The sequence below is a fragment of the Silene latifolia genome, unplaced genomic scaffold, assembly GCF_048544455.1.
Source record: "Silene latifolia isolate original U9 population unplaced genomic scaffold, ASM4854445v1 scaffold_200, whole genome shotgun sequence".
Classification (NCBI taxonomy): domain Eukaryota; kingdom Viridiplantae; phylum Streptophyta; class Magnoliopsida; order Caryophyllales; family Caryophyllaceae; genus Silene; species Silene latifolia.
The window spans coordinates 148392-161840 of NW_027413164.1; positions in this window are offsets into that span (position 1 = coordinate 148392).

A 13449-nucleotide genomic window follows, 5' to 3' on the forward strand; every position below is an offset into this window, starting at 1 on the left:
TTAGTTATTTAGTTTACGTATAATTGACTATTAATCGTATTATCACCTTCTGTTTTGTTCGTTAATTCTTTCTTTTATTCGTTTTCTCAAATTATCCGTTTTAAAGGTATTTTCGACATAAATCGCCTAATCCATTGTAATTATTGTAATTTTTCATTATTGTAATTTTATTTATTGTATTTACCATTATTTCTTGTATCATTTGTATGTTTTCACATGTAATTGAGCATTAATCCTACTTCGACCCAATTGTATGTTAAACTAATTGTCCACCGACTTAGCCTAATTTTCACATGTTAGGATTAAAACTTGGATGTTGCATTGCATGCATATAGCCGACGATATATCAAATATAAATGATGTCCCTAATCATTAGTAGAGGCCGCTATCGAGGCGGCGTGATTAGGTGTTCGATCAAAAGAGCTTCCTAATACGTACCCTCACCCCTTACTCCAAATCTCCGTGAACACCCGTGTTCATTGGCATCCACGAGAGTCATTCTAGACATAGAATGCTAAGGGTAACGATTGCTTAGTGTTCATGTCTTCACTTTGTGTCTTGACATGACACGAGGTATTCGAACGGTTCTAATTTCCCATAAAAATTGGTGGCGACTCCATCAAAAATGCAAACGCTTGTTCTCTTCCTCCCAAGCGCCCCCGTGGGCCCCCCTGTCCCACGTTTGGCGACTCACTGGGGATAATACACTTACGTGTAGCCAAGGGTGAAACTTGAACAAGGTTAGGGAATAATTTGTACAAGACAATTGTCGGTTTTCATAACTCGGTCTTCCTAGACCGTTTTATTCGGCCTTCCTAGGCCCAACCCAACCCATTCGACCAATCGTCCCGTCTAAACGGTCCTAATTCTTATTTGGGCCTAAGGATGGATAGCGATTGACGTCATCCATACCATGATGCTTACTCTTGTTTGTATCAAGGGCCTTCACTACTTGCGGAAATGGACTAGCAATCGGCCTTACTCTTGTTTGGTACCAGCCTCTCCACAGACTTCGGGTTTGATGGTTCGGTATGGCAACCCACCCTTTAAACCAAAACCCTTTTAAATGCACTCAGCATCCCGTTATAATGCTTGTATGAATGTTTGTACCTTACGTGATCACCATTTCTAAACAAAACCATGAGGATTTTGCAAAAATCAAAACCTTCTTTTAATGAAAATTTCGAAAAAAATAGGCCATTGATTAGCGCAAAACCCAGTCAAAACTCTGTCCATTTGTCGAGTCAAAATCCGGGTCACAAGCCCATTTCAAAACCTCACTTCGAGTCCACTCCTACAACTACACTATAGTTGACTAGGATACACATTTTCAAAACCTTGTCTTTTCTTCAAAGCTCACTCAACACAAGTGGCACACACCCACTTCACGAGTCAAAACATTTCTTCTTTTAGCAAGTGTGTTAGAATGGTCGATCGTGTTTTGATTCGTCATCGATCTCTTATCCAGTTTTCAAGATGCCTAGATCCAGCGAAACAAACCTCCACCAACTTCAAGATGGTAATGATCGAATCCTAGCCGCGCTAGCCCGTATCCAAGATACCCAAGACCAAGTCCATGATCGCCTTGAGACCATCGAGGGACGGATCTATGCCGTAGAGGAAACGTTGCCTCCCCATGAAAGTGAAGTAATAGGTGACTCCGCGGATGAATCCAGGGATGAAAATCCTCCCATAGGACTAACTGTAGCTGAGAAAAGACTCCAATACTTAGAGGAGCAATTGATGTACCTTAAAGGGGATGACATTTATAGGGAGAACAATCGTAAGTATGAAGCCGTCAATTCCAAATTGCCAACCAACTTCAATATGACGGATATCCCTAAATTCAAGGGACACGAGAACCCTTTGAACCACATCCGTGCCTTCAAGAATTACATGTCTATCAAAGGCATCAAACCCGAGATGTTCTTAAGGATCTTTCCTTCATCTCTTGACACCATCCCGAAACAATGGTTCTACTCCTTAGAACACAAGAAGGTCGCTACTTGGGAAGATGCCGCAATCGAGTTTTCTAAACAATATGCGGATAATGCCAAGATCCAAGTTAAAATGCGCACTCTAGAGGTTCTTACCCAAAATGACAAAGAAGGATTCACCGACTTCATGAGTAGGTGGAGGAAGACTAGTACCCAACTAGTTGAACGCCCGGATGAGGCTACCCTTGTGGAGAAGTTTGTGGACAATCTCAAGCCCATATATGCCAATCATTTGAGATACCAAAATATCAAAACTTTCAAGGACTTAACCATACTTGGGACAAGGATTGAAGATGACATCCGTAAAGGACTCTTGTCCAAAACAGTAGGTCGAGGATATCAAGGCTCAACAAGTCGTTCATACGGCTCCACTAGCAAGACAGATGATGTTAACCTTCTCGAGCCATCCAAGAAAACTACCCCACCAAGGAAATTCACAAATCTTGGGGACACTTACTCCAACGCTCTAAAAAGGTTAATGAAGCAAGGCAAACTCCAACCCATTGGGCCTACTCCCGAACCCGAAAGGAAATCCAAATTCTGGGACGAGAACTCAAATCGTGAATACCATAGGGGCAAGGGGCACGACACAGAAAAATGCTACAAGTTGAAAAATGTGCTTCAAGACATGATTGAAGATGGTCGATTGCCAATACCGCCGGGAGGTAAACCCAACAACACTCCGAATCCTCTTGGAGTTCTAGTGATTACAAGTGATGAATCTACCTTAGATTGCTCACACCTCATTTCTCCAATCGAAGATGAAATCCATGCAATCGAGAATGAAGGGTTCTATTCTACTATCTCCCCTACCATTTCCGATTTCATCACATGGGCAAGAAGTGTGGATAGACAAGTTTGGGTATTAGGAAATATGGTGACAACTTTACGCAATCCCAACGCAACACCCAAAGAGCATATGCCACTGATCTTCTCTCAAAACGCTACTATGCAAGAAATAGTCGGCGTGGTAGATAAACTAGTCGACCAAATCATACGACTAGAGGATGAAATCATGAGAATGAGGAAACTAGCTACAATCAATGGGGTTTGGGCCGACGACGATGAAGACGAGTACCTCATTGACAACTCCCTAGTCAAGGAAATAGTCCAAAACGGCGAAGACCAAGACGTGGACCACCTAACTCGCTCGGGTCGTCCATATCAAAACACTATTCAAAATGGACCAACCAACGTTATCACACCAAATGATAACGAAGAGGACTCCACTGACCATTTGCTCAAGCAATTAAAGAAGACAAAGGCTGATCTTTCAGTCTGGCAATTAATAGCGAGCTCATTCCCACATCGCCAAGCTTTACTGCAAGCTTTGGCCAAACTAAATGTAGCACATAACTCGACACCCAAAGATGTAGTCAACTTGGTCTCCCAAGAATCACCAAAGCTAAGTAATCCTATTACTTTCTCAGACGAGGATTTGCCACCTTTTGGCGCTAGTCACAATTTAGCTCTTTACATCACTGTAATTTGTCTAAAGAAGAACGTGCCAATGACCTTGGTAGATAATGGCTCCTTGGTCAACGCCATACCCCTCAAAACGGCATACAAATTAGGCATGAAAGAGTCGGATTGGACCCCTACCAATCAAGGTGTGCGTGCATATGATGGTACACGGCGAAAGGTGGTAGGACTTGTTAACCTAACCATAGCCACATGGCCAATTGAACGAAAGGTTAACTTCCAAATAGTGGACATCGAAGCTTCCTTCAACATACTTCTAGGAAGACCTTGGATTCACGCTTCCAAAGCAGTAACATCCACCCTCCATCAAAATATCAAGATCCCACTAAATGGCAAAGTAGTGACGATCACTTCGTCACCCATCAAGGCAATAATCGAAAAGCAATCAAACAATCAAGTCCTTGCAGATCCCGTATAGGAACTTGGAGGCTTCCAAAGCATAAGTGTCATAGAAAGCGAATTGGCACCCTTATACTATGATCCCTACTCCAACTTGGTGGTCAACCACATGCTCAAAACCCAGGGATACTTCCCTGGAATGCCTTTGAACCCTACCCGAAGAAACACCTTCGCACCATACAAGGAAGGCAACTCAAAAAGGATACCACTTGGACTAGGGTACAAACCCACCAAAGAAGAGGTTCTCAAAATGCTCGCTCAAGTCCAAAATCGTAAGCATATAGGAGTCCAAATGCGACCCTATCTCCCTACCCTAAATGGGTACTTTGTTAAGGAAGGAAGTCTAGAACTCTTTCACGGATTTCCCGAGCCTTGGCATTATCTCGAGAGGAAGCTAGCCGGAATCGAGATCTTTCACGAGTGCTACTTCATCCCTCCAGAAACGGTTCCTACCGTCAAAACCCGTCAAGCACCTTGCTTAGACGAACAAGATGTTAGCCTATTGTTTGGAGAATATCGATTTGTTAGGGCCGCGCAGGATGAGATCATTACCATGATACTTCCAGACGATCGTTTCAACCCCACCGCGTTAATCACAGAAACCAACGCAAGTCAGCAGAAAGGATGGAGAAAGTCAATCAAATGGACCAACAATCAAGGAAGACTCTTCAAGCTCACCACTGGAGAAGGAGAGATGTTTAAAGGAGAACCGGAAGATGATGAGTTCGAGTCGGAGTCAGAGTCGGAGTCTAGAGAAGTCATTAGAGAGTCCCCTCCTGTCGTCATCCTCACTCCCTTTGTTTCTCCTAGCTTAGCCTCGAGTAGTCACAGTAGTTCGGGAAACGTCCCAACCACTGTCCCTGACCATGGATCAGTTGGCTTCTTTGTTTCAACTTTACTCAAACTTTAATATGAATAAATCAGGTTCTGCTTACTTTTTGTGTTATCTTGAGTGCAATTCTGTTTACGATGATACTGAGGATGACCAAGACCCAGACTCGATCGAAATACCTCCCTACGTAGCCAAAGAAATACTACAGGAAGGGGAAGGGGGACCAGTAATAGAGGACACCGAACCCATCAATGTAGGAACCGAACTAGAACCTCAAGAACTTAGGATAGGGACTACCTTGAGCTCTACCGAAAGGGCCGATTTCATAGACCTCCTAAACGAATTCAAAGATGTTTTCGCTTGGTCCTACAAAGACATGCCAGCGATCGACAGGGATATCGCCGAACATAGAATCCCGATTAAGCCGGGTTTCAAACCTCAGAAATGAAGCTTCGACGAATGAGAACAGAATGTGCTCTCAAGATTAAGGAAGAAGTTGACAAGCGATTCAAAGCCGGGTTCATCAAAGTTTCCGAGTATTCTGACTGGGTAGCCAACATAGTACCCATACCCAAAAAGGATGAGAGAATCCGTGTTTGTGTTGATTTCAGGGACTTAAACAAAGCAAGTCCTAAAGATGACTTCCCTCTGCCGCACATTAACATATTGGTGGACAATACTGCAGACCACGCATTACTATCCTTCATGGATGGGTATGCAGGTTATAATCAAATTAAGATGGCCATAGAAGACATGCATAAGACCGCCTTTGTCACTCAATGGGGAACCTATTGCTATACGGTCATGCCATTCGGATTGATCAACGCCGGAGCTACATATCAACGCACCGCAACTATACACTTACATGACATGATGCACAAAGAAGTTGAGGTATACGTAGATGACATGATTGTCAAATCCAAAGATAGAGAAGGGCATATTGCGAACCTTCGCTAATTTTTCACAAGGCTACGAAAGTACAACATGAGGCTCAATCCTCAGAAATGCACATTCGGAGTAACATCTGGCAAACTCCTGGGATACGTCGTTAGCCAACGAGGTATAGAAATAGACTCTTCCAAGATCAAGGCTCTGATTGAAATGCCACAACCTCAAACAGAAAAAGAAGTCAGAGGATTCCTGGGAAAAGTGTAGTATATAAGTCGATTCATATCGAAACTCACCATGATTTGCGAGCCTATCTTCAAGAAACTCAACAAAACGGATCACACCATATGGGACAATGATTGTCAGAAGGCATTTGATCGAATCAAAGAGATATTGGCTAAACCACCAGTGCTCATGCCACCACAACGAGATCAACCTCTTGGTTTATATCTCACAGTAACTGAAACAGTCATGGGTGTCATGCTAGCTCAAACCGTAGGAAGTGAAGAAAGAGCTATCTACTACCTTAGTAAGAAGTTCTTGGAGTACGAGTGCAAATACTCACAGCTCGAAAAGACATGCCTCGTTCTTGTGTGGGAAACGAAGAAGCTACGCCATTACATGCTTAGCTACTCCGTCAAAATATACTCCAAAATGGATCCAGTCAAATACCTCTTCGAGAAGCCCGTCCTCAATGGACGCCTAGCAAGATGGACTTTGATGCTCTCAGAATTTGACCTCAAATACGTGCCTCTGAAAGTTATAAAAGGTCACGCCGTTGCCGAATTTTTCGCAGAAAATCCCATCAATGACGCACAAACGATAAACACTTGGTCATTTCCAGACGAGGATATACTCCAAACTGACGTAGACTCCTGTGACCTTTATTTTGATGGAGCATCAAACTTAAGAGGATTTAGAATAGGAGTGTTGCTCATTTCTCCTGAAGGCGAGCATACACCAATTGCTGTCAAACTCGACTTCGAGGTGACAAATAACGCTGCAGAATACGAAGCTTGTCTCATTGGACTACAAGCGGCAGTGAGCTTAGGCATTAAAAACCTCCGAGTACATGGAGATTCATCCCTGATCATCAACCAAGTTACGGGATCTTGGAAACTTCGAAGCGAAAGCCTAGCACCTTATCAAGCCAGAATAGACCAAGTTGCCCAATTCTTTGATCACGTGACGTATCTACACCTACCTCGGGAAGAAAATCAATTCGCAGACGCTCTTGCGAAGCTTGCGTCTTTGATTAATATGCCAGATCACATGGTGGAAATGCCTTTGTGCATCGAACGACGGTCAGAGCCGGCTTATGTCCACCAAATCACCGACGAAGAGGAGATCGCACAGGAACCCTGGTTCCAAGCAATCTTGAATTTTAAGCTCAATGGTACCTATCCACCCGATATGGACAAGAGAGGACAACGTGCTATACGCCTACTAGCTTCCCAATACGTTCTCATGCAAGGAGAGTTATACAAAAGAACACCTCTTGGTGTAATCCTACGTTGCCTTGATCATTCACAGGCGCGGAAGGTGATGGAAGAGGTCCACGATGGAGAATGCGGTCCTCACATGAGTGGGCCCATGATGGCAAAGAAAATCACATGTTTGGGATATTATTGGACCACAATGGAATCCGATTGCATCAAATACGTAAGACATTGCCACAATTGCCAAATCTTCGGGAATGTACAACATGTCCCTCCTTCATTACTCTATACAATGACATCTCCTTAGCCATTTTCTGCTTGGGGAATTGACATAATCGGGAAGATAACCCCAGCCGGAACAGGAGGTCACTTCTTCATCCTAGTGGCAATCGACTATTTCACCAAATGGGTAGAAGCAGCTTCCTACACCAGTCTCACGGCTAACAATGTAGCAAAGTTCATACAAAACAACATCATCTGTCGATACGGTTGCCCACATGAGATCATTAGTGATAATGGATCACATTTCAAGCCGAAACTGAGCAATTGCTAGCCAAGTATAAAATTAGGCATCACCACTCTTCACCCTATAGACCACAGACTAACGGCGCGGTAGAGGCGGCAAACAAGAATGTTGTCACGATTCTCAAGAAATTGATTGACAACTATCGAGATTAGCCAAGTAAAATACCTTTTGCTTTATGGGGGTATCGTACATCTGTTAGGACGCCCACTGGGGCTACTCCTTTCTATTTGACTTACGGCATGGAAGTCGTACAACCAGTCGAGCGAGAGATACCATCCTTGCGTATCCTACTCGAAAGTCAAATCCCAGAAGCCGATTGGAAGAGGGATAGATATGAAGAACTCATCCTCCTGGATGAACGTAGGCTACGCGCCTTGCATAATGTCCAAACATATCAAGCACGTATCAAAAGAGCTTTCAACAAAAGAGTTAGGCCAAGGAACATCAAGGAAGGAGACTTAGTACTTAAATCGGTTAGAGCTCTTCTACCTGTCGACCCACGGGGAAAATTCAAACCTAATTGGGCCGGACCATTTCAAGCCAAATCCATACTTCCAGGGGGTGCGGTTAGAATCACAGACCTAGACGGGAATGAGTTTTCAAACCCAACAAACCTTGACCAACTAAAGCGGTACTATGCCTAGAATAGGAACAAAAACGCGCCTCACGTAACCCCACGTGTCGCTCTTGTGGCACTAAATAAACGGCCCCTGGCCAAGCTGAAATAAGGTAATGTCACTGTGCTCTTGAATTTTGACAAATTTGTCATCCTCATATCATCAAATAAACTAAATTTTCACCTTCAGAGTAAGCAAAAAGCTCATGCTTATTTTCTAAGTTCATTACAAGCTTTTGCTTAGAACAATTATTCTTTTACATTTACTCGAACTACGCGCAAGGGTTTGATTTCATTTTTTTAAGTGAATACGTAGGCAATCCTTCACAGGATACAATATTTAAAATGTAAATAGAAGGACATTTGCATTGCATTTGGAATTCGACAAGAATAATAAATAGAAAATCGCAACGGTTTCATAATCATTTAACCTTTTTTATTTCATTTTCTAATAATAATAGTACGCTACATAATAAAATAGAATAGACTAGGATTCTAAAAACCCCACCTTTTATTACAACAATAAAATAATAATAATAACAAATAATAAATTAAGACTCGGGCTATTCCTCCATCTTCCCTTTGCCCTTGTCATTCTTGTCATATTTCTTGTCACGACCTCGAGCCGGACGCTCTTGCGCCACTTCGGACCTAATCACCAAAGGTCTTTCTCGAGGCCTAGACTTTCCATTCTTGCCAATCACCATCTCTACGACAGGAGAGGTCTTCGGTTTCTTCGAAGGATGAACGACTCGAAACCCGGCTTCTTCCTCTCCCTCACTCAAATGCTTCTCTTTTTCTTTATCTACCTCGCGCACCTTGTAGTCAACGGGCTCGCGCTTCCTCAATCTCTCGCGCTCTTCCGGAGTAGTAGCTCTCCTCCATCGCAGATAAGAATCCGACACCCACAAGGCATTTGCAGAAGAGTTCAAGAACCATACATTTCTTTGAGCCCATTTAGGGGATTGTCTGTTTCAGTCCCACCTGTCTCATCAGCCTCTCCGGGAAGATGCACACCATAAACTCCAAGCCAGGAATGCGCACGGACCGAGTAGGAACCAAAGAAGACACTCCAGTGACAGATTTGAGATGCCACCACGGCACAATCCACCTAATCAAGGGACCATCATCGCTCTTCAGTTTGTTCTCCCAATAATTGCAGACTCGGGTGAAATCCACCATGTAAAGCCTAGTCCTCATTGCAATGGAACGAGCATGATAGGAAGGAACATGAACTGGGGGCTCGATCAATCGGAGCCGTTCCATAAGCCAAACCTACCAAAAGCGGGTATTAGACATCAAAAAAAAAAAAAAAAAAAGACGAAAAACAAAAAAAGAAAGAAGAAAAAATGCGTCTTTTACCTGCAGAATGACGGGACTTCCCAAAAACGGTAGGTCACGATTGGCTTTCCTATTATCCAAGCCCAATAGGATCTCTCCTAAGCATAAACAAGCTGGGCTCCTGCGTAGCTCCATTTGCTCAACAAGGCCCAGAATACGGGGATCACCTCTCAAGTCTTCATCAACATGCCCTTGGAAGACATACACATGCAACAAGCAAAAACCAAACGCCCTCCGCCTAGCAACATAAGAAACGGTGGGGTCGGCCATGTTGATGAATCGATCGATGAAGTCCAACATTCGCATTCCCTTCGAAGTCACTAGACGATCCACCTCTAGTCTAGTCATTCCAAGCAAGTCTCTAAATTTGCTCTTGTACCCTTGCGAAGTAGAAGGAATGGCAGGCAAGTGTTCATGGTCCCACCCGCCAATAGCGGCAATTTCTTCAGGAAATGGGCAAATATCGCCTCCAGGAAACGCAAAAACATGGTAATTCGGGTCCCAATAGTCAAGACCAGCATCCAAGAACGGTTTGACAACCTTGATGAGTTTTAAACTCAACAACGACCCAAGATTATAGGCACCCATATCATATTTCTCCATGTTCGAAAATTCGTTGGTCCATTCCTTCAAGCGAGGCTCCAAAGTATTCATGATGAAGAGTTTATTTTGAGAATTTTATGTAATAAGACGAAGAAGAGACGGAAGAATTGTGTGAAAAAAAGCTCCATCGACGTTTCTATTTATACTAATTTCTGTTTCCAAAAGTCTGCCATAACAGAACCACCTGGGAACAGGCGCAGCACATGCTGCGCCTCTTCCTCAGCTCAACTTCTGTGATTTTCCGCGTTGGATCTTTCCTAATTCCATGACGAATAATTTCCTATTCCTATGGGTTATTGTTTTGGTAAATACGCGAAAATTACCATGTTTCAGGTTTTCTAATTTCGCGGGCACGCATTTCGAGGCGACACCGACATTTTTGTCATTTTACCACACTTGCACATTTTCATTTTAGGAAATAATTTTCATTTTCATTTTAGGAAATAATTTTCATTTTCTTAATTCATTTTAGGAAATAATACTCATTTCGATTTTCATTTATTTCATTTCTTCTAACTTATAGATTTCTGTTTTTTCTTTTTTTTAGGGGGTAACCCTCCCTACCGTCCGGTCATTTCCGGCAAATTTTTGCAAATTTTTGCATTTTTTCGAGTCTTTCGTTTTGCGCTAATTAAAGCCATATGTATATACAAATGTATGTTTTGCGTGATTTCTATGTAAATTTCGGCGGCATGACGGCATAAACCGTCATCTACCAAACCTGTTCAAAGCTAACTGCGCAGACACAAGCAACGCAACCCGGCAAAGACAAAGGCACTCAAAGGCCATCGTATATACAACCAAAAAGGGAAATGTACAACAAACTGGGGGCTCGAGCCCCGAACAAAGTCCAACATGTTCAAAATAAAGGTCCAAATGTACAAATGTGCAAAATATGGCCAACAAGCGAGCTGTCTCCTCCCGAGAGCAGCAATCTCGGCGTCTCGAACCTCGAGCTCCCTCAACAAGCGAGCTGTCTCCTCCCGAGACTGGGTCAACTCTCGCTCCAGCTCGTGGTCACCCTGTAAACAACAAAATTGGCTCATGTCAATCGTTTCAAGAAAAATCGGAAAATCAAAATTCAAAAATAGAACAGTCACAAGGTTCATACCTGACGGCCTCGACCGCCGATAAGTGCCTCGACGGCAGTAGCTGGCAGCCGGTTGGCCACCCTCCATAACGCCACGAACCGAAACGGCGCGACCTGCATTTTCAAAAAGAAGTTCTCAATAAATTGAACAAACTCAATCAAATGTGTTCTTACACAAAAATCACACAAAATTAGAGGCTCACCCTCCGAATCAGATGTTGCCAGTCGTCCAGGCCAGCATCCGTCACAGCCACGTCAAAGTCACGCAGCTCGGAGATCGTCGTCCTCCCGGTCGCGTCAGTGTACTCGACGGTCTCGGGGTACTCTGGGGGCTCGATACCCGCCGCCTCAACCTCCTGCAAAGCCAAATGTTTCTCATTAACCGATGATCTTTCATCATAGTTCTCAAAAAATCAAATAAAGAGAAAAGGAAAAAAATGCTTACCACTACCGGCCAGTACGCCAGCCTCCCGTAGAGGAACGTCGAGTAGTCCTCGCCAGGAAGAAGGAGGGCGTCACCACTAGCGCTAGCCAAGTCCGCCTCCCTCTCCGCCTCAGAAGGCTCCCTGAACATCGTCCTAGGAGGATCGATGGGAACCGTCAACACATCCCGAGAGCCCTGACGAGCCAAACGCTCGCCCAAGTACAACACAGGACCCATCGACGTCCTCAACAGCAGCCGTCTCGAGCTCCTAGGTCGAAGGACCTCAGCCACAAAAGGAGGCACGCCAGCATACTCCGCCCAAGGCCTGGGCATCCACTGGGACAAGATAAACAAAGGAATCACTCTTATGATCAATTTAAAAGCAATATAGCAATAAACGAATATAAGTGAGATGCTTACGCAGTCTAGCTGAAGAGCGTTCACGTCCCGCCGGTAAACACCGTGAGAAGAATGCTTGCTCTTCGTCCTGCACATCACCCAATCCCTCACCACGGGATAGGCCTTCTCCAGCGGCTCCGTCCTCTTGGGCGCGAGGCCCGAGAAGTAGGAGTACACCCACGCCTGCGAGGCAAGATAGTCAGTGATGATCTTTCGTAATTTGGTAAGGAAAGGAATTGATTTTGATCTAAATGAAGGTTCATACCTCCAACAGTAGTCCAGGTCCGACAGCGCCAGGAGAAGTCCCCTTCTCCATCAACTCCGGACGAACCATGGCCCTCATGAAGCGGATGAGGACCGCAAATGAAAACCAGCTGGATGACCCGGCCCCAACGCCCTAGGGAGCTCGGGTCGAAAGGAAGGGAAGAAGCTTCGTCGATGACCTCTCGCCCTTGTCTCCGAGGTAAATCGAAGACGAAACCACGAGCCACAAACGAGCCCTCTACTCACCAGACAGGAGGAGGAGCCGTCTCCCTCCCGTCAATCGTCACCAGCACCGGGATCTTTCCCGCAAAGTAGTCTCGAACGTAGGAGCTGGGCACCAAACCCGGCACTATGACAGCCCTCGGCGACAAGTTCCAGCCGATCAAACCCCTATCCTCGTCCGAGTCCACCCTCATGGCAGTCTCCGGCCACTCCACAGCCTCAGTCCCACACGGCAGACCAGAAATCATGTCGTAGTCCTCCAGGGTGACTCCCACCTCACCAAAAGGCATGTAAAACGTGGAAGTCGTATCCCAGAATCGGTTCAAGAAAGCGCGGACCAGGCTAAGGTTAGCCCGCAGCTTCCTCTTCGCGATACCCCTCTAGGCCTGCACCAAAGAACCGAACGCTCCGCGCTCGATCATGGCGCGCTCCTCTGCCGACAGCCGCTCGTAGCACTCCATCGCTGTCGTGTAGCCCGAGAACGACCTGATGTTCCCGGCCTCCTATTATGATTTGAAACAAAAGTTATCTTTAGTTTTGAATGAAAATAGGGAGAGATATGAACAAATGAATGAAAGAAGATGGGTGATGAGTAGTGAATTCCTATTTACCAAACTCTTCACCGTCCTGTAGGAAAGGTGACCCTCTACAGCCCACAGCAAGTGCCTACTCTCCCAGGTCTTAGCCCACGCAGGAGCTCCTCTCATCTGACGACCTCCTCGTCCAACGTTGGCCCGTCTCGGGGCCTCCTCCTCCTCGACAGCCTCCTCCTCATGGACCTCGTCCCCAGCAGCCATCACCGCGGCGGTGAAGGCCTGCTCTAAAGCCTCCTCGACAGCAGCAACGTCTATCTCCATGGGAGTCCTCCCAGAAGTAGAAGCCTCGTCACCTGCAACATTAAAGCAAATTTAGGCCGCATCACGTGAC